Source organism: Hylobates moloch, unplaced genomic scaffold, assembly GCF_009828535.3.
Source record: "Hylobates moloch isolate HMO894 unplaced genomic scaffold, HMol_V3 SCAFFOLD_19, whole genome shotgun sequence".
Classification (NCBI taxonomy): Eukaryota; Metazoa; Chordata; class Mammalia; order Primates; family Hylobatidae; genus Hylobates; species Hylobates moloch.
The window spans coordinates 20044752-20065012 of NW_026652294.1; the positions used below are offsets into that span (position 1 = coordinate 20044752).

Genomic DNA, 20261 nt, shown 5'->3' on the forward strand with positions numbered 1-20261 from the left:
AGTGCCCTGTGAAGGAACGTGAATATCATTCTACAGCATATTAGTCTTCTATTGCTGCCATAAAAATTATCACAAATTTAATGCCTTCAAACAACCCGAACTTATTATCTCACTGCTATATAGGTCAGAAGTCCAGGTTAGCTTGGTTGGTTTCTCTGTTCTGTGTTGCACATGGCCCAAATCAAGGTGTTGGCCAGCTGGGCTCTTATTGCAAGGCTCTGGGAGGAAGCCGCTTCCAGATTCCTCCAGGTTACTGGCAGAAGTCAGTTATCTGCAATTATAGGATTGAGGTCCTCGTTTCCTGGGAGAGATTCTCAGCTGCTCAGGGCTATATGTTTTCCTTATGACGTTGTACTCCCATCTTCAAACTACTAATGGCACACTGAGTACTTTTCACTTTTCAAATTTTTATTGACCTCTCGTCTGCCACATCTCCATCTCCAGTATGAGAAAGTTCTCTGCTTTTAAGGACTTGTGTGGTTTGCTGGGGTCTAGTTGGATACTGTAGACTCCTCTCCTGTCTTAAGGTCCATAACTGTAATCATATCTGCTAAGTTCCTTTTGAGTAATATTTTCATAGGTTCCAGGGACTAGGGCATAGACACTGTAGGGGGCTACTAGGACACACTAAGGATTGCAGAGGAGGGGAGTAACTCAATTCCTAACAACAAATATTTACGCAGCACATTCGAAGTTCCAGGCCCTGTTATAGGTGCTAGATATAATTGGAATCATCCATTAAGAAAATCTCTTTGGGCTGGGTGCGGTGGCTCATGCCTGTAATCCCAGCACTTGGGGAGGCGGAGGCGGGCAGATCACATGGTCAGGAGATCGAGACCATCCTGGCTAACATGGTGAAACCCCGTCTCTACTAAAAATACAAAAAAATTAGCCGGGCATGGTGGCCTGTAGTCTCAGCTTCTCAGGAAGCTGAGGCAAGAGAATGGCGTGAACCTGGGAGGCGGAGCTTGCAGTGAGCGAAGATTGCGCCACTGCACTCCAGCCTGGGTGACAGAGTGAGACTCTGTCTCAAAAAACAAATAAATAAATAAATACATAAGTTCCTCAGTATGGTTTTCTTTGTGTTTTTTTCTTCTTATTTCAGGTTCATTGAGCTTCTTGGGTTTAAAATTTCCATTAAGTTTGGAAACATTTTTTCATTAAATATTTTTCATTAAATGTCTCAAAAAAAAAAAAAAAAAAGAAAATCTCTTTGACATTCTCCTAGGTCAGAAGGAGATACAGGTTGAGTATTCCTCATCTGAAATGCTTGGGACCAGAAGTGTTTCGCATTTCAGATTTTGAAATATTTGCAGTATATATACTTACCAGTTGAGCATCTCTAATCCCAAAATCCAAAATCTGAAATGCTCCAGTGAGCATTTCCTTTGAGCATCACATCACTAAAAATTTTGGATCTTGGCTGGGCACAGTGGCTCACATTGATTTAATCCCAGTATCTTGGGAGGCCAAGGTAAGGGAATCACTTGAAGCCAGGAGTTTAAGACCAGCCTGTGTAACAAGACCCTTATATCTTTTTAAAAAATTAGCCAGGCATGGTGGTGTGCACCTGTAGACCCAGTTACCGGCAGCGGGTGGGGGTGCTCAGGCAGGAGGATGCCTGAGCTTTGAGTTCAAGGCTGCAGTGAGCTATAACTGCACCACTGCACTCCGGCCTGAGAGACAGAGCGAGACTCTATGTCAAAAAAAAAAAAAGTTTTGGGTTTTGTAGCATTCTGGATTTTGGATTTTCGGACTTGGGATGCTTAACCTATAAGCACCTGTTTGTAATTAAACTCGTGTCCAGTTTCAGGAACACACCCACACACACGCATGCATGCGTGCACGCACACAGGAATAGAGATGGAATGCATTCAATTTCCTGTAGGGTCTTTGGCTGCATTTTCACTGGCACTGACACCTGACAAGACTGTAATGCCAAGCAGATAATATTACTGAAAGCATGGGGTATTCATGTCTAGTTACTAATAATTGCATTTGGGATGATAATCATGTTGATGACAGCATGGAAAATGGTGATTGTAATCATCATCATAATACTAAGTTGAAGCATGTTATTAGGCCAACAGGTCAATAGGAAAGAAGCGGAAATTGAGATGTGGAAGTGGATGACTGACTGGAATGTACACAAGAAACCAAGAATGTGTGGGAATGTGAAGGTAGCAGCTGTCAGCTTTGACCTTGAAGCCTGACTGAGGGAGGATTGTGACACAACGAGAATGTTGTCCAGAGTTCCTGAGAAAGGCAAGATGCTGGCAGATAGATTTGTCTGGAATCCCAGGGTGACTGATAAGATACTGAGAATTCCTGTCAGTTGGTGAAGAAGTATCTGGTCCAGACTGTACCCTTAAACCCAACCCTTAGGCGTGTTCCCCTGGCCATGGCCTTGGGCACTCGCATATTTTGCAAGAGAAACAGAGCGAGAAAAAGAGACAGAGAGGAGATAGAGACAGACAGGCACTAAGTTCACAGGAAAAAGTCAGCACTCTCAGCACCTCTCCTAATGCCAGAACAACTTCAGACCCTGTGCTCTATTCCATAAGCTTTTTCTTACTGCATCTCATAAAGAGAAGCAGTTAGTCTACTGGTCAGGAATCACAATGCCACATTTGCGAGTGGGCAGGGTCATGGGTGGGGGTGATTCTGGCCTCCACATTCTGCCTCTCTGCAGCTACGTGTCTGTTGATCTCGGTGGCCACTGTGTTAACTTCCTCTTTCCTGCTTTGTAAGTCCTGAAAGCTGCTATCTTTAAGCATTCATCTTTCTCTCTGCAACTCTGTCTTCCAATCTATGAGTTGGCAGCCATAAACTCTAATTCCTGGGAGCTTCTTCTGATTCCCAGGAGGCCCGGATGTCCTGCTATTTTTTCATAGTTGTCATTGTGAGGCTGTGTAACTTTTGAGTAAGAACAGCCACGTATCTAGTTAGTAACATCCACAGATGAGGTTTGGCTTCAAGGGAGGGTAAGAGGTTGCAATGCTTAGTTCTAAAGCCTAAACTGAGGGATTCAGCCCAGATTTAGCAGAGAACCTGGAACTAAGGGTAGCAAACCTATGGCAGCTAACGCTGGACTGTAATTTCAATGGAGATTTGCCGTTCCTCCTTTGGTTGTCAGCCACCTTAGGAACCTGGAATGAGGGGTGTAGCGGGGGTGGTGCTGGTGATTGTCAAGGAAGGATTAGGGCATTCTTGAGCTCTCTTGCAAATTATCATCAAAATTCTACCCTAATTCCTAGCAGATTGATATGTTTACTCTTGGGAATGAAACTGTATCATTAAATTCCTTTAAAAAACATCAGCAGTCTGCATGTATTATGATCTTCCTCACTTCCTGAATTCTTTCATAGCCAAAGACACTCATTCAAAAAGGATAAACAATAGCAGTGATAATAAAAAGGAAACCCAAACCCTACACGACTTACAAGGTCTCACATGATTTACTCTGATGCCTCCCCCTATCCCCCCAGTTCCGACTTGCTCAGCCATTGCCACACTGTCAAACACACCAAGCAAGCTCCAGCCTCCTGTCCCCACCACCAAAGGGCTTCCCTGAGCCAGCAGCATGGCTGCCTTCCTCAGGCCATTCACAGTCCCTCTCAGTGGCGCCTCCAGCCGCACCCTCCCTGCAAAGCACCCTGCTGGGCTCCACAGCCAATTTCCTTGCTTATTCTTCCCTAAAGCACTCATCCCTATGTGACATAAAGATTTACGTCCATCTCAATTAACTATTCAGTGGTCTACCTCTCTCACTCGAGTAGGAGCTCTGCAGGGCAGAGATTTTGTCTGCTTTATTCACCACTCTATCTCAGCTCCTAAAACAGTGCCTGGTATACAGCAGCCAGTGCTCCGTCAATATCACTCAATGAACCAATGATGACTCAATGAACCAATGCCCATTTTGCAGATGTCAAAGATAAGACTTAAGGAAGCACAAAGACTGTGCCCCAAGTTCCACCCTGGAAATTATGTCAGCTGGGACCCATACCCAGGCCAACATGCTTCACAAGTGTGATTTTCTGGTGGGCAGGAGGTGACATCAAGTGCATGCCAGTTATTTGAGGTGACTCCCGTTGGAGTGTGCAGAGTTGGGCCAGCTCGGGCTCGGTTTGTGGCCTACAGTCGCCCTTGCCTTTCACCTTCCCAGTCTTGTGCACACGAGTTTGCAGCATCTGTCAGCGAAGCCCATGGACCCATGGACCCCCTCCCCTCCTCCACTCGGCCTCTTCTGACTGCTCCACCGATGGCAGACACTTGGCAGGTGGCCCGAGGCCTGCAGTCGGCAAGAACTGCTTCCTGTCCACTTCCCAGCACAGGCTGTATTTTTAGCTTGCTGGGCTTGGGGGGGATCAGTGACTTCCTTGGCTGGCATCTAAGGGCTGAGCTCTTTCCCACCAGTTCAGACTCACCTTGCAGACAAAAAAGGCTTTGAGAGTCTGCCCGCTCACCTAGCAGCCCATTCCAGACGAGGAAATCTTGCTCAGTGGAAGCACTCAGCATCTCAGTGAAGGCCTGGCCCACCAGAAAAATCATAGCATGCCTGTGTGTGTGTGTGAATATTGAGTGAGTGTGTGTATGCACGCATGTGAATAATGTGTGGTGTGTGCATGTGTGTGTGTGTGTGTGTGTAGACAGGCAGGGTGGGGAGGGATAAACATATTAAAAATGTCCAAATAAATACAAAAACACAGAAAAAAATAATAAAAACCTACATTCCTAAATGTTCATGTATTAGAATATTCAAAATTAGGACGGGTTTGCCACATTTGAAAAATCAGACTGGTCTCAGTGGCTCACACGTGTAACTTCAGCACTTTGGGAGGCTGAAGCAGGAGGATTGCTTGAGCCCAGGAGTTCGAGACCAGCCTGGGCAAACATAGTGAGACCCTGTCTCTACAAAAAATTTAAAAATCAGCCAGGTGTGGTAGCGCATGCCTATTGTCCTAGTTACTTAGGACTCGAAGTGGAAGGATCACTCGAGCCCACGAGTTCAAGGCTGCAGTGAGCTATGATTGCACCATCGCACTGCAGCCCAAGGAACAGAGCAAAACCCTATCTCAAATAAATAAGTAAACAAAGCTTAAAAATAAAAAGCAGTCTTTTGCAGTTTACAAAATGTTTGGTGTAACATAATGTTTTCCGGAATCAGACCAAATGAGTTTGAATCTGATCTCCACCCCTGCCTTGCTGTGCAACTTTGGGCAAGTTAGCCTTCTTATGCCTTAGTCTCTCATCTGTAAAAAGAGGCTATGGTGCCTTCATAGGGCAGTTGTGAGCATTAAATGAATTAATCCACTTGAAAGCTCTTAGCAAGGTGCCTAGGTGAAAATAAATGTGTAATGAATGTTAGCTATCAAGGTTATATTAATTTGATTATCACAACAACATTGATAGAAGCATAGGTATTAGCCTCCTCACAGTTGAGAAGAAAACTGGAGAGCAGAGAGTGTGCAAATGACTTGGCTAAGATCACAAAGCTATTGAGCCAGAGAGCAAGGACTTGAACTCAGGTCAGTCTGATTCTGTTTGCATCCATTTATTCATTTAGCACATTCTTATTGAGCAGCTGCTCTGCCAAGGCTAGGGGCTGGTGACACAGCAGTGAAAGTAACAGACAAAATTCCCTGTCCTCACCTTATATTGCACCTTCTAGTGCAGACCATTAACAATAAATATAAATAATACATTGGGAGAGGAAAGAGAAACACTGGCAAGAAGATAGAGTGCCAGAAGTTGAGTTTTGTGTTAAATAAAGGGGTCAGGAGAAGACCAAATTTGAGCAGTGATATGAGCAAAGTGAGGTAGCAAAACCTATTAATAAGGGGTGGGGGAGGGAGCTTTCCAGGCAGAGAGACCAGCAGGTGCAAAGACCCTGAGGCTGGAGTATATTATACAGAATTCAAGGAACAGCAAGAAAGTTGGTGTGCCTGGAACAGGGCTAGTAAGGGGGTCAGGAAAGAAGATGAGATCAGAGACGGGATGACGGACCGGATCATAGCAAGGGTTTAGGATTTTATTCTGCATGAGATGGGAAGATGTTGGCATCTTTACCATCCTTATCACCAACATCATCATCTCCACTATTGTCAATGAAGATAATGATGGAGATGATGCTCCTCCTCATTCCCTTCCTCTTTCTTCATCAACATCACCACACTTGGCAATATAAGATGTTAGGGAGTCAAGTTTGAGAAAAATCATCAGTTAGATGTATTGTTCTGATTTTTAAGGAATTTCTTAATGGCAAAGTTTTGTTCCCAAAAGCCTAGATGTACATTTGCTAGGATCGAGGTGGGGTTCTGGTGACTGGAGGCCAGAGGACCAGGCATGCCCTAATTCTGTCCTGATAGTCGCCCCTTCCTGCTCAGGGTTCCCGAGAGAGTTGTACCCACACCCAATAAAACAAAACAAAACAAAACAAAAACCACACCTGAGAATCAAAGTAAAACATCCATTGCCCTTTGCCCTATGCCAGGGGAGACTTCAAGGATGGGGAGAGCCTTTAATAATGTCCTTAGGACAGGAAGGATGTTCATCGAAGGGGAGAAAAAGGGGCCTTTAAGGGGAACAGGATGGTGAGACCACCATAGCTTCATCTCTCCCCACCTCCAGAGCTTTTAGAAGGTGGAGAGACAGAGAAACAAATTTTGCTAACTGCAATGAATTTTTGCTACCTGCAGTGGGTAGGGCAAATGTTCAGAGATTTTAAGACCACAGCTTAGCTACAAAGAAAAGAACAGTGGTTAATGTTTCCTTGACATTTACGTCCCATTGCTGCGAGCTGGGCTCCACATGCTTAGAAACTATTCTGCTGAATGCTCAGCAAAGTGTGTGAAAAAGTGTCCTCACGGCCCTCTGGCTCTCCTGATGGATGGGTTCTGGGTGCATTAAGATGAAGATGTGGAAGCACAGTCCATTGTTTGGGGCTAACACTCAGTAGTACCACAGATGAATGAGAAACTGCAAGAGGAAAGCAGCCCTGGGAAGAGAGGCTGTTTGGGGTAAGAAGATGCTGCTGGAGCTGGGCACTGTGGATTCTAATTCTGCAGACCATAGTGAGGGGACATATTGAAGGAGCTGAAGCGGGGCTGGTACAGTTATATTTCTGTAAATGTTTTTTTTTCCAAGTGGAAGATTCAAAGTTATAATGTGATGAGAGGAACATCTTGTTCATCAAAGCTCTAAGAAATTCAAATGCTTTTTCCTTTTCTTTTTTTTTTTTTTTTTTCATTTTAAAGGTCCAAAATCTTTCTCAGGATTGTAGGAAGGAAAAAAGGCACTCAGACTTCCTTTTCTATTCTCATTGCTACCCATAGTGCAGACCTCGCCTTCTTGTTCTAGAACTGCTGTCTCCCTGCATCTCATTTATCCTCCATTTGATCCAGTCTGCACATCCAGGGGACAGCCCTGTACCCCCAGGTGATGACCTACTACTTCCTACTACTGGGACCTCCAAGAATACGGCCACCTTTGAACCCCAAATGCAGAGACCCTGCTGTTCCTATCACAGCTCCAACTGCGCACCAGACACTTCGAAAGGCCAGCGGGTTCAGCACTCAGGATGCTAAATGCTGCGAAGAAAAATGAGGCAGATAAAGTGATGGAGAAGTGTGCATGGAAGTGCCATTTCAGACAGCGGGTAGGGGGCAAGCATTTCTGAGGTGACATTTGGGCAAAGCACCTGAATACAGTGAGGGCATGAGCCATGTGGACACCTGGGGGACGAGGGGGCCAGGCAAAGGCCTTGATGCACTCGCTTGATATTTTAAAGGCTTTTATTTTTTTCATTGTGGTAAATTATATACAACATAAAATTTACCATTTTAATCCTTTTTTAAGTGTATATTTTAGTGGCATTAAGTACATTCATGGTGTTGTGCAACCACCACCGCTAACCATCTCCAGAACTTTTTCATTAGCACTTGTGATGGTTAATACTGAGTGTCAACTCGATGGGATTGAAGGATGCAAATTATTGATCCTGGGTGTGTCTGTGAGGGTGTTGCCAAAGGAGATTAACATTTGAGTCACTGGGCTGGGGAAGGCAGACTCACCCTTAATCTGGGTGGGCACCATCTAATCAGCTGCCAGTGAATATAAAGCAGGCAGAAGAACGTGAAAAGGCTAGACTGGCCTAGCCTCTCAGCCTACATCTTTTTCTCCACGCTGGATGCTTCCTGCCCTCTAACACTGGACTCCGAGTTCTTCAGCTTTGGGACTCAGACTGGCTTCCTTGCTCTTTAGATTGCAGATGGCCTATTGTGTGAACTTGTGATTGTGTGAGTTAATACTACTTAATAAATTCATATATAATATATGTGTATATATATGTGTGTGTATATATACGTATATATGCGTATATATATACGTATATATGTGTATATATGTATATATGTATATATAGTATATATGTGTATATATAGTATATATATGTATATATGTGTATATATACGTATATATGTGTATATACGTATATATATATATATAAAATCTCCTATTAGTTCTGTCCCTCTAGAGAACCCTAATACCCCCCCCAAAAAAAATGTTATACAGAACTCCTGTCCCCGCCCCAGCCCCTACTAACTTCTTCTTTTTTTTTTTTTTTTTTTGAGACACATCTTGCTCTGTTGCCCAGGCCGGAGTGCAGTGGCACGATCTTGGCTCACTGCAACCTCCACCTCCCGGGTTCAAGTGATTCTCTTGCCTCAGCCTCCCAAGTAACTGGGATTACAGGTGCCCACCACCACGCCCAGCTAATTTTTGTATTTTTAGTAGAGACAGAGTTTCACCATGTTGGTCAGGCTGGTCTCGAACTCTGACCTCAAATAATCCACCTGCCTCAGCCTCCCAAAGTGCTGGGATTACAGGTGTGAGCCACCTCACCCAGCCAGCCCTACTAATTTCTATCCTACTGTGTCTCAATAGATTTGACTACTCTAGGTACTTCAGATTACTGGAATCATATAACATTTGTCCTTTTGTGTCTGACTTCTATCACGTAATATCATGTTTTCAAGGCTCATCTATGTTGTAGCATATGCCAGAATTCCTTTTTTGAGGCTGAATAATATTCCATTGTTTGCACATAGCACATTTTGTTCACCCATTCATCTGCTGATGGACATCTGGGTTGTTTCCACCTTTTGGCTATTGTGAACCATGCTGCTGTGAACACAGGTGTACAAATATCTGTTCAAGTCCCTGCTTTCAATTCTTCTGTAAATTCCCAGAAGTAGAATTACTGGATCGTACAGTAATTCTACGTTTAATTTTTGGAGGAACTGCCATACTGTTCTCCACAGTAGCTACCTCATTCTACATTCCCACATCAGTGCACAAAGGTTCCAATCTCTCCACCTTCTCACCAACACTTGTTATTTTCTGTTGTTTGATTTTTAAGGAAGAGCAAGACAGCCCGTGTGGATGGATCAGAGTAAGCCAGGAAAATAGGGTCAGGAACAAGGTCAGGGCAGGCTAACCAGGAAGGGCCCTTAGGTAATGGGAAGGACTTTGGCTATGGCTTAGAGTGAGACTGGCACCGCTGGAGAGATGTTTTTCTACCCACAGAGGGGCATAATCTGATTTACAATAAGGAAGTTAAGCCCAATGCTTCTAACTCCAGAAGCACAAGGGCTCCAAGACTAGCACAATCCTCTTTTCTCCCAAGTTGCCCAAGGGTTAAGTAAACGCAAACATGGGTAAATGCAGTGAAAGGAGATATTTCCTTCCCCTGGCTGACACACCTGATTCAGGAAGCAGACTTGTGCTCTCTGGGAATGAGAGGCCTGGCCGGACTTGTGCTTCCACAAGAAAACGAACATCGCTGGGATGCAGGATGGTTTAGCACTTCTCATGTGAGTTTCTGAGAGCTACTGAACAGCCTAAGGCCCCATCTGTTTTCAATCTTGTTAAAAGGGCCTCATGTGCTGGCGCCTATTTAAAATAATGCACACATGGAGTTTTTAAAATGAAGAAGAAAAAAGCCCCGTGCTCTCCCCGCCGGCACAGCTTATGTGTTTATTTTGGAGCAAGCTTTGGAGCAAGACACAGCTAATTTCTCTTCCCGAGGTTGATTTGCAAATTCCCGTAGGCTTTTGCTCCAAGCATTTAAGGCAGCTTGGTATGAACTGGTCACCCTTTCAAAAGTCTGCTGTGAAATATCTCCAAGTTAAGCCTGGGCTCAGGAAAGGAGGGAGCCCAAGGGCCACTTTGCTCCTTGCAAATAGGTTGTTTCCCTGATCCCTTTTTCCCTCAACAGAGATTCATGTTTCTAAAGGCTGAATTCCTCTTCTCAGATGCTCATTTTCTTCCTCAGGGGCTACCGTGGTTCCACCCCAGCGTGACCCAGATAGAGCTTCACGCTAACCCAAACCTAATCCCCAAAATGGGGACTGCAAGGGACAGTGTCAGGGAAAAGAACCCACCTGTGGCCAATGCATTCCGCATCAAGAAGCAAAGGCAATGAGGTCTCTCTGTCCACATTCTGAGGCGCACAGAGGCCCTCTGCACTTCTGAGACAACAACATGCTCAACTCACAATGACATTCACATGTCCATTGTCCACAAATAGCTGTAATGGATCATTTCCAACCCTGTAGGCTCAGAGAAAACACCTCGTAAACGTAGCATCACTTCCACAACCACGTCAACAGCAGCTCCACACATCTCAGGGACTTCATAAATGACTCCCCCTAGACCCAGAGCAAGGGAAGTGCAAACAGGATACAAGCAAAACAGGATAAGTGTGTCCGGAATGGCCTCCCAGTGATTGCTCACGTCGCTTTCTGCATCTTCACACTTGAGTGGTAGCAATGCCCAAGGGTGGTGATGACAATAGTTATCCCAGCCAGTACATTAGTAGGAGAAGTAGTAGTTGGAGTCTTTGGAGAGGTAAAAACAAAAATGGTGATACTAGTAGTAATAGCACTAGATGTGGTAGCTGTATGAATACTATTCATAGTTCCAGTGACAATATAATAATTATTACATACTATATTTACATTAGAATTAAAATCTATCATAGTTTTCTTTTTTTTTTTTTTTTTTTTTTTTTTAGCACTTACTATGTGCCAGGCACTGGTCTAAGGGCTTTGCATGTAGTAATGAATCCTGACAGTAACCTGGTGAGATAGGCCTTATTATCCCCACTTTGGAAAGGGGCACTGAGGCATGATGAGATTAGTATGTTTTATGAGATCACATAGCAGGGAGGTGACAGACCAAGTATGCAAACACGAGTCTGAATCCAAGGTCCCTGTTTTTGACTGTTTCACTAGGCTCCTTCCAACATGCGGCAAAGTCCGAGGCAATGGGAGCAGCAGGACATAGAACCCCAGTGAGGGAATTGCTTCTCAGAGGGGCACAGTGGCTCACCCCTATGATCCCAGTACTTTGAGAGGCTGAGGCGGGCGGATCACTTGAGGTCAGGAGTTCGAGACCAGCCTGGCCAACATGGTGAAACCCCATCTCTACTAAAAATACAAAAAATAGTAGGGTGTTGATATGGGTTAGCTGTGTCCCCACACAAATCTCATCTAGAATTGTACTCCCATAATTCCCAGTGGGAGATAATTGAATCATGGGGTTGGTTCCCCCATACTATTCTCATGGTAGTCAATAAATTTCACGAGATCTGATTGTTTTATCAGGGGTTTCCGCTTTTGCATCTTCTGCATTTTGTCTTTGCTTGCTGCCATCCATGTGAGATGGGACTTGCTCCTTCTTGCCTTCCATCATGATTGTGAGGCTTCCCCAGCTACGTGGAACTGTAAGTCCAATTAAACTTCTTTGTTCTGTAAATTGCCCAGTCTCGGGTAGGTCTTTATCAGCAGTGTGAAAATGGACTAATACAGGTGTGGTGGTGCATACCTGTAATCTCAGCTACTTGGGAGGCTGAGGCAGGAGAATCACTTGAACCCAGGAGGCAGAGGTTGCAGTGAGCCAAGATTGAGCCACTGTACTCCAGCCTGGGTGACAGTGTGAGACACTGTCTCAGAAAAAAAAAGAATTACTTTTCAAGAGGCAGCCTAAGGAGAGGTCTCAGACACTTTTTTTTTTTCCTTGAGACTCTGTTGCTCAGGCTGGAGTGCAATGATGCAATCACAGCTCACTGCTGCCTCGACCTACTGCGCTCAAGCAATCCTCCCACCTCAGCCTCCCCAGTAGCTGGGACTACAGGCATGTGCCACAATGCCTGGCTAATTTTTTAAATTTTTTTGTAAAGATCTCACTATGTTGTTGCCCAAGCTGGTCTCAAACTCCTGGGCTCAAGTGACCTTTTTGCCTCGGCCTTCCAAAGTGCTGGAATTACAGATGTGAGCCACCATGCCCGACTTCAGATACTTTTTTTTGAGGCTCAAAGGGTTCAGGACCTTCCAGCTATGCATCAAACAGAGCACTAATTTTAATTTTTTAATCTGCTTAATATTGGGTTTTACATAAAATTTAATTGGAAACAAAAGCGTTCTATTTTGAAAAACTGTTAGAAAGCAACAGTGTGCTGAGGCTTTGGAGTTAGACAGGTATCATAACTATGTCTTTCATTGTCTGTATTCTGATGCTTTGACCCCTGGGCCTTGCTGACCCTGGAGGGAATGCCCTTCCTAAGTTAGCCAAGTCTTGGAGATACCAAAGAGCTTGCCTGGAGCACGCCCTCTGAATGCAAACCAACCAATGCAGGCTCAACCTCCTCCATCTATGGGGCTCTCACACTGCAGGGCACTGCCCATCTGCCCTGATCACCACAGGGACAGGCACCAGACAACCAGGGACAGCCCCTACTCTCCAAAGCCGGTTGAAATAATTCAAACTCACCAATCCTAAACCTGTTTCCCCTGCCTTGCTCACTCCTCCCCACAAATTCAATAAAAACTCTTGCCCACATCTCCCCATCATTCCCTCTGTCTATGAACAAACCTGGTGCTCCCCTGTGCCCCCCGCCTGCATGTGGCATGGGGTGCTGTGCCTCCTCCTTCTAGGGGACTGTGAGTGTAAGAGCTCCTTCCTTCTTGACAGTCATGCATGTGACTGCGCGTCTTGCATGCTCAACTAAAACAAATCCTGGGTATGTTTAAGACAACAGGCTCTGACCAGCTTCCCCCATGCCCCTCAGGACTTTCGACAGGTGTCAGGCCTCTGCTGGGTTGCCAGGTACAAAGCCTGGGACACACTGACCGGTGTGGATCATGTCACAAACAGTGCTGAGCGTGGGGTCAGACGGACCTGGGTTTCAATTGCATTTCTAGAACTTCCTAGCTCTGGGATCTTGGGGAAATCACAGAACTTCCTAGCTCTGGGATCTTGGGATCTTTTGCCTCAGTGGCTCTACCTGTAAAAATAGGGCATAAGGTCCTGAACCTGTCCCTATCCTGAGGCTGCTAACAGGAACTGCAGGAGAGCGTGAAGGTGAAGTTTCTCCAGAGTGAAGCCCACACCACCATAAACTGTCTTTAGGGTACCCAAGGGCTTCTTGCACAAAGGTGTGTTTTTGAGTTGTTCAGTCTAGAAGAGGGTTTCTCAACCTTGGCACTATTGATATTTTGAGCTACATAATTCTTTGTTGTGGGAGGCTGTTTTGTGTATTGTAGGATGTTTGGCAGCGTCCCTGGCCTCTACCCACAGGTGTCAGGAGATCTCCCCTGCTGTGACAACCAAAAATGTCTCCAGGCATTGCCAAATGTCTCCTGTTGGGGGAAGTGGGGCAAACATCACCCTTGGTTGTTAGCTACTAATACAGAACAGGAGACACGTTAGGCTAAGCGTATCTTCCTCTTTCTGGCATCTCTCTCTCTCTCTCTCTTTCTCTCTCCCCTTCCAAGGATGCCCAACAGTTCTCAAGACCCCAGGTATCTCTGTGGTACACTAGGGCTCTAAGGAGTATGGTTGGAAAACAGTTGTTTTAGTAGACACTCTAGGCTAGAAAAAGTAGAGTTGTGCTGTCAGTGGGTTTTGGTTTCACCCCCATCATATATTTACCAACTGAGCTCATCTCATGATCCAACCACTTTATCCATAATTTACCGCCCTGTTTAAGTAGCCTGGTAGCAACTCCACAGAATGTGAGAACTGCAAGTTCTTTTTAGGTCATCCAGTGGGTTTGGTCTTGCTGCCAGCTCTGGCTGCTGTGTGCAGAGAAAGATAATGAGGCTGCCCCTCAGCTGGGCTGGAAGGCGTTGCCTTCATTAAGCAGCAGAAGGCCAGGGGTTGCACATGCTCTGTATATTTCCCAGTTCCTCCTTTTACAAATGAGTCAACTTACATCCAAAGTTCCCTTAGTGTTAACTAAAACAGACCAAATTCTCAACGTGTGCTGGACATAGTAGCATTGCGGTTACTAGCGTCATTCTGTGAATAGAGAAACATTAGCTTGGAACCTTGAACCACTCCCTTGAAGTCCCCCAGGTAACAAGAGGCAAAGCCATGATTCAAGCCCTTGTCCATCTGATCCTGGGCACAGCTCTGTCCCTCAAACCAAAGTGTCTCAAAATATGGCTTCTTCCTACTGAGGCAGCAAAAAATGTTCCTCCACACAAATAAAATACTATAGAGGAGTCAGTGAGAAGGAGCCTGTTTACTTTTAGAATCTTTTTTTTTTTTTTTTTTTGAGACAGAGTCTCGCTCTGTCGCCAGGCTGGAGTGCAGTGGTGTGATCTTGGCTCACTGCAACCTTTACCTCCTGAGTTCAAGCAATTCTCCTGCCTCAGCCTCCTGAATAGCTGGGACTACAGGCGCCTGCCACCTCACCTGGCTAATTTTTGTATTTTTAATAGAGACAGGGTTTCACTATGTTGGCCAAGATGGTCTCGATCTCTTGACCTCATGATTCTCCCACCTCGGCCTCCCAAAGTGCTGGGATTACAGGTGTGAGCCACTATGCCCGGCCTACTTTTAGAATCTTAATGTAATTTCCCATTAAATACACATAGAGCACAGTTAAGGTAAGACTGAAAAGAAACCCAAAGCAATGTGGAAGAAGCATGATGGGGAGAGCGGATGACATCCCAGGAATGACGGGCGAGTTAGCCGTGGGAGTGAGGAGGACACAGCGTTTTATAGAGCATGGGCAGCTTGGGAGCCAGACGGAAGCCAGACAGACAGGAGTTCAAATCCTGGCTCTGCCAATTCTAAGCTGCATTGCTGGGCCTCTCTGAACCTCAGTTTCTTTGTCTGTAATAGTAACAGATAACTCACAAGGTCACTGTAAGCAGAAAATTGGGTTATAGATAGTAAAATCTTGGCAGAGTATCGGCATCTATCTATCTTACCTACCTACTTATCTTCCTATCTCTCTCTCTATATATAAATATTTATCTATCAATATAGATAATAATGACTCAATTCTCTATATATAGATTTGTATATGTATGTATGTCTATATATACATTTATATAGAGAGAGGGAGAAATTGCTTAAGATATTATTATTGTCTCTATTATTGACATTACAAAATACTTTTTTTTTTTTTTTTGAGACACAGTCTCACTCCATCACCCAGGCTGGAAAGCAGTGATGCAATCTCGGCTCACTGCAATCTCTGCCTCTCGGGTTCAAGCCATTCTCGTGCCTCAGCCTCCGAGCAGCTGGGATTACAGGCATGTGCCACCATGCCTGGCTCATTTTTTTTTTTTTTTTTTTTTTGTATTTTCAGTAGAGACAGGGTTTCACCATGTTGACCAGGCTGGTCTAAAACTCCTGGCCTCATGTGATCTGCCTACCTCAGCCTCCCAAAGTGCTGGGATTATAGGCATGAGCCACTGTGCCTGGCCCAGAATACTAAATTTAATGAAGGTGTTTAGGGGAAGGAAAACCTAGCTCTGAACTGATTAGAGACCACAAAACAGAAGCCTGGAGAGAAAGTTAGGTTCTAGAGAGATGGAAAAAGCATAAGTATATGGATGGATGGATGGATGGATGGATGGATGGATGGATGGATGACTGAACAAATGGTCAGATGCATAGATATTCATTATATAGAAATAACATTTTTGGACACCAACATGTAGAACTTGAGTGAAAGCCACCATAAACAAGAAACCTTATAAATTAATTATTTGCCTCCTCTAATGTCTCTCATGGGGACCACTAAGCAGAGAGAGGAAAAGAGAGGTGGTGAGAAAACGAGGCTGGTGCCAGGTTAGGAAGGGCCCTGGTGCTGCCTAAAGACTTTGGCCTTCATCCCATAGACATTGAGGAGCCTGCACCGTGCAGAGCTAAGGGAGCCAGTGAGAGACCAAAGCAATTGTACAAGAATAAGCAAATTAAGACGAGTAATCAAAATCTGGTTCTGTCCAATGAATGCAAAGTTTGGGGTTTCTGGCACTTGGCTGGCCCAGCAAGGGGAGGTTCAGGCCCCTCTGCTTTCCCTTGCTTTTCCTGGCAGCACTAGAGGGGGTGAGCCTTCCTGTCTCCTCCATGTCTGGACAGAAGGCAGGCCCTGAGGTGGGCTGGGTGGGGAGGGCACCGGTTCAGTTCCATTTTAAACAGGCCAAGAACTCACCCATTAGCTCACGAGATGAACCTCAGGGCTGTTGCTCAGGGAAGAAAGGAAGGTTCCAGCAACATGGCTTAAGAAGTATCACAAGGACAAAAAACCAAACATCGCATGTTCTCACTCATAGGTGGGAATTGAACAATGAGAACACATGGACACAGGAAGAGGAACATCACATACCGGGGCCTGTTGTGGGGTGGCGGGAGGGGGGAGGGATAGCATTAACATGTTAAATGCCAAGTTAATGGGTGCAGCACACCAACATGGCACATGTATACATATGTAACTAACCTGCACGTTGTGCAGGTGTACCCTAAAACTTAAAGTATAATAACAAAAAAAAAAAAAGAAAGGTCAGAAAACCCAGAGAGGCTGTCTGTGGTCCCCAAGAACATGGATCTGAAAAATTGCTTTAGGCTGTAAGAAGCAGGTCATTTTTCAGGTCTGGCTGGGCAACAGGTGAGTCAGGGGAAAACAGGTAGACACAGGTTATGATTACAATTCTGCCACTAACTAAGCAATGACCTATTCAACCTCACCAAGCCTCAATTTCCTCATCTGAATAATAATGAGCCTTACACCTCAGGAGTTGCTGAAGGACAAAATATATTGAAAAGTTAAACACATTAGGGCAATGAAAAGCACATCACTGAACTAATAGTTTATTTTCCTTCTTGACCATATACTCAGAACTCCACAAGTACAACCCTTGATGCCCCATGATAGAACTTAGCTCCATTTCCCATCTGGTGCTGACCTTTTATCATTGCCAAGTTCTTCCCCTTAGGATGTCTAAAGTCAGACTTGGCAAGGAGGAGACAAAGGCAGATGGTAGTTTGACTCTACAGTAACCAGCGGCATGACCCAAGCAAGGAACTGCACCTCGGTCAGTCCCCATTCAACAGATGAGATAGAAAGGTGGTCAATGCAGGGGTCAGTGGTATGGACTCTGGAGCATCTGGGTCCACATCTCAGCTCTGCCATCTCCTAGCTGTGTCACCTCGGGCAGGACACTTAACCTCTCTGCGTCTCAGTTCCATCAGTACTTTGTGGGGTGGTGATGAAAATTAAATGTATACAGATAAACTCCTTAGAGGATGGCTTGCACATCGTGTAAATGTTAATGTCAAATCTTGCTTTACCTGCACTGTACTACAATGTATCAATGATTTATCTGCACGATTCCTGCAGGGCTAATGCTTTGTTTGTGTTGTTTACCATGCAAAAGGCTCTTTGGGTTCTTGCAGTAGCCTAAAGCTTTTCTCTTTAGCTTCTTTCATTTTTCCCTATTTTGGATAAGTTTGAGAAATATATATTGAACACAGATTAGGTATCTGGGTCCTTGGAGCACCTATTATGTACCTGAATAAGTGTCCTGCCAGCCTCCCCACCACGGTCCACCATAGTACTGTGTACCCTACTTTCACGGCTCCTAACAGTTTGTAATTACGGTGTGTATGTGTGTGTGCACGCATGTGTGTGTGTGTAAGAGAGAGAGACAGATAGATAATATGATTAATTTCTGGCCCCTGCCATTAGACGTTAAGTTCCATCAGGTAGAGATTCCATCTGTTTTTTTTTTTTTTAAGATGGAGTCTCGCTCTGTCACCCAGGCTGGAGTGCAGTGGCACGATCTCGGCTCACTGCAAGCTCCGCCTCCCAGGTTCGCACCATTCTCCTGCCTCAGCCTCCCGAGTAGCTGGGACTACAGGCACCCGCCACCACACCCGGCTAATTTTTTGTATTTTTAGTAGAGACGGGGTTTCACCGTGTTAGCCAGGATGGTCTCGATCTCCTGACCTTGTGATCCGCCCGCCTCGGCCTCCCAAAGTGCTGGGATTACAGGCATGGGCCACCGCACCTGGCCAGATTCCATCTGTTTTTAATCACCATTGTAACCTGAGCATGCAGCACATAAGCAGTCAATGAATATTTGTAGAATGAATAAAGATACCGTCCCTGTTCCCAATGAGCCCAGAGTCTACAGGGAGCAAGGGGCAGGTGAATTAGTAATCTCAAAGTCATCTGGGAAGTGTGATGTAGACACAGGTATGAGGTGCTGGGGGAGTACAGGGAAGAGGCACCAGGCACCTCCCCACCTGCCTGGATGGAGGGGGTGGGGAGAGGAAGCAGCACAGACATCATGCTGGAGCTAATGTTGAAGAATCAATGGCAAAATCTAAGAAAGGATGTCCCAGGAGGAGAGACTTGCATAAGCAAAGGCATGGAGATGTGACTCCAAGATGGTATTACCATGGGTGGGCATTGGGGAACCACAGCAGTTTGGTGAGACCAAAGTCTAAGGTAGAGCACAGGAGGAGATGAGCAGGGAAAGGCAGGCAGGGGTGAGCTCATGGAGGGCCTCGTGTGCACAGCTTGAGACCCACAAAACGAGTCTCATGCACAAGTCAGCCCTTTATGCATGAGAGGAAAGTCACCAAGCCTTCCCTGGATTTTACTTCTTCAGGATACACCTTCCCAGATGAGCCAGCATAAAGATTAAGAACCATAAACAGGCAGGGCACGGTGGCTCACACCTGTAATGTCAGCACTTTGGGAGGCCGAGCTGTGGGGATCGCTTAAGCACAGGAGTTTGAGACCAGTCTGGGCAATATAGTGAGACCCTGTCTCTACAAAATATTTAAAAAATTAGCCAGGTGTTGTGGTGCACACCTGTCATCACAGCTACTCAGGAGGCTGAGGTGAGAGGATGGCTTGAGCCCAGGAGGTTGAGGCTGCAGTGAGCCATGACTACACCACTGCACTCCAGCCTGGGTGACAGAGTGAAACCTGTCTCAAAAAATAACAAAATAAAATAAAAAGAACCATAAACACAGATTCTGCAGTTAAACTGACTCTGAATTCCAGTTCTGCCACTTGTATGCTATGTGGCCTTGGGTAAGCCTCAGGTTCCTCACCTGGAGAATGGGGGAACTCATAGTACCTGTTCATCACAGAGTCATGATGAGGATTAAACACACTAATCCATATGAAATGCTTAGCGTGTGCCTGACACTTAGTAAGCATGTGATTAGTCACTGCCTATGATCATTAATCCCTTCAGAGCCCAGGCTGTACAGCTGCCGTCTGCCTCAGGCACCACCAGTGGAAACTCTCTCAGGTCACCCTCTAAAACTCCCTGAGATGAGGGGGCCAAGACTGGACCAAGACAGGTCCAGTTTAGGTTGAATTCTATTGTAAAGTAAATAGTGCCTTAGAACTACTAAAATCCTATGGGATAGTAAAGATAGACATTGTAGGGCACATAAACTTGTTCTCTGATATCAGCCTCCCAGCTCCTTCCTGAGGGACTAGAAAATGCACCCAGACCGTGTATGATCCAAAGGAAGCCATTTCAATGCATAGGTCCCGTTGATATGTCAGCCCACTCCCCTCCTCAGGAGATTCTGCTTAGAGTGGGCTGGGAGATTCCTTAGACAATCTAATAGATTAGTTTCCAGTTTAGCATAACAGCCAGACAGATTTTTGCGGTGAAGTCATCCAAGTCAATTAAAAGGCATTTTTCCCTGCTGTGAGTTCAGAAGTCCCTTTGGTTCATTCCAGTTTTCTGGGATGTTTCATAATAGGTTCCACCCTAGGTTAATTAATAACCCTTGATTCCCACTGAAACACAAAGGCTCAAATCCACTGTGTAAGCACATCCGGGCAGAGGCTGCTGGCAGGGCTGGGATGAGCCCAGTGGGGGCTCCTCTCATCAGGGAGTGGGCCAGACCCCAAATGGTAGAGACAACAG

At 45.4% G+C, this 20261-nt stretch overlaps 1 protein-coding gene across 6 annotated transcripts in view; it reads right to left on the reverse strand.

Annotated features, from left to right (window-relative positions):
- SYN3 (synapsin III) overlaps positions 1-20261 on the reverse strand; it is a 565053-nt gene that overhangs the window by 453703 nt on the left and 91089 nt on the right. The window lies entirely within an intron of this gene.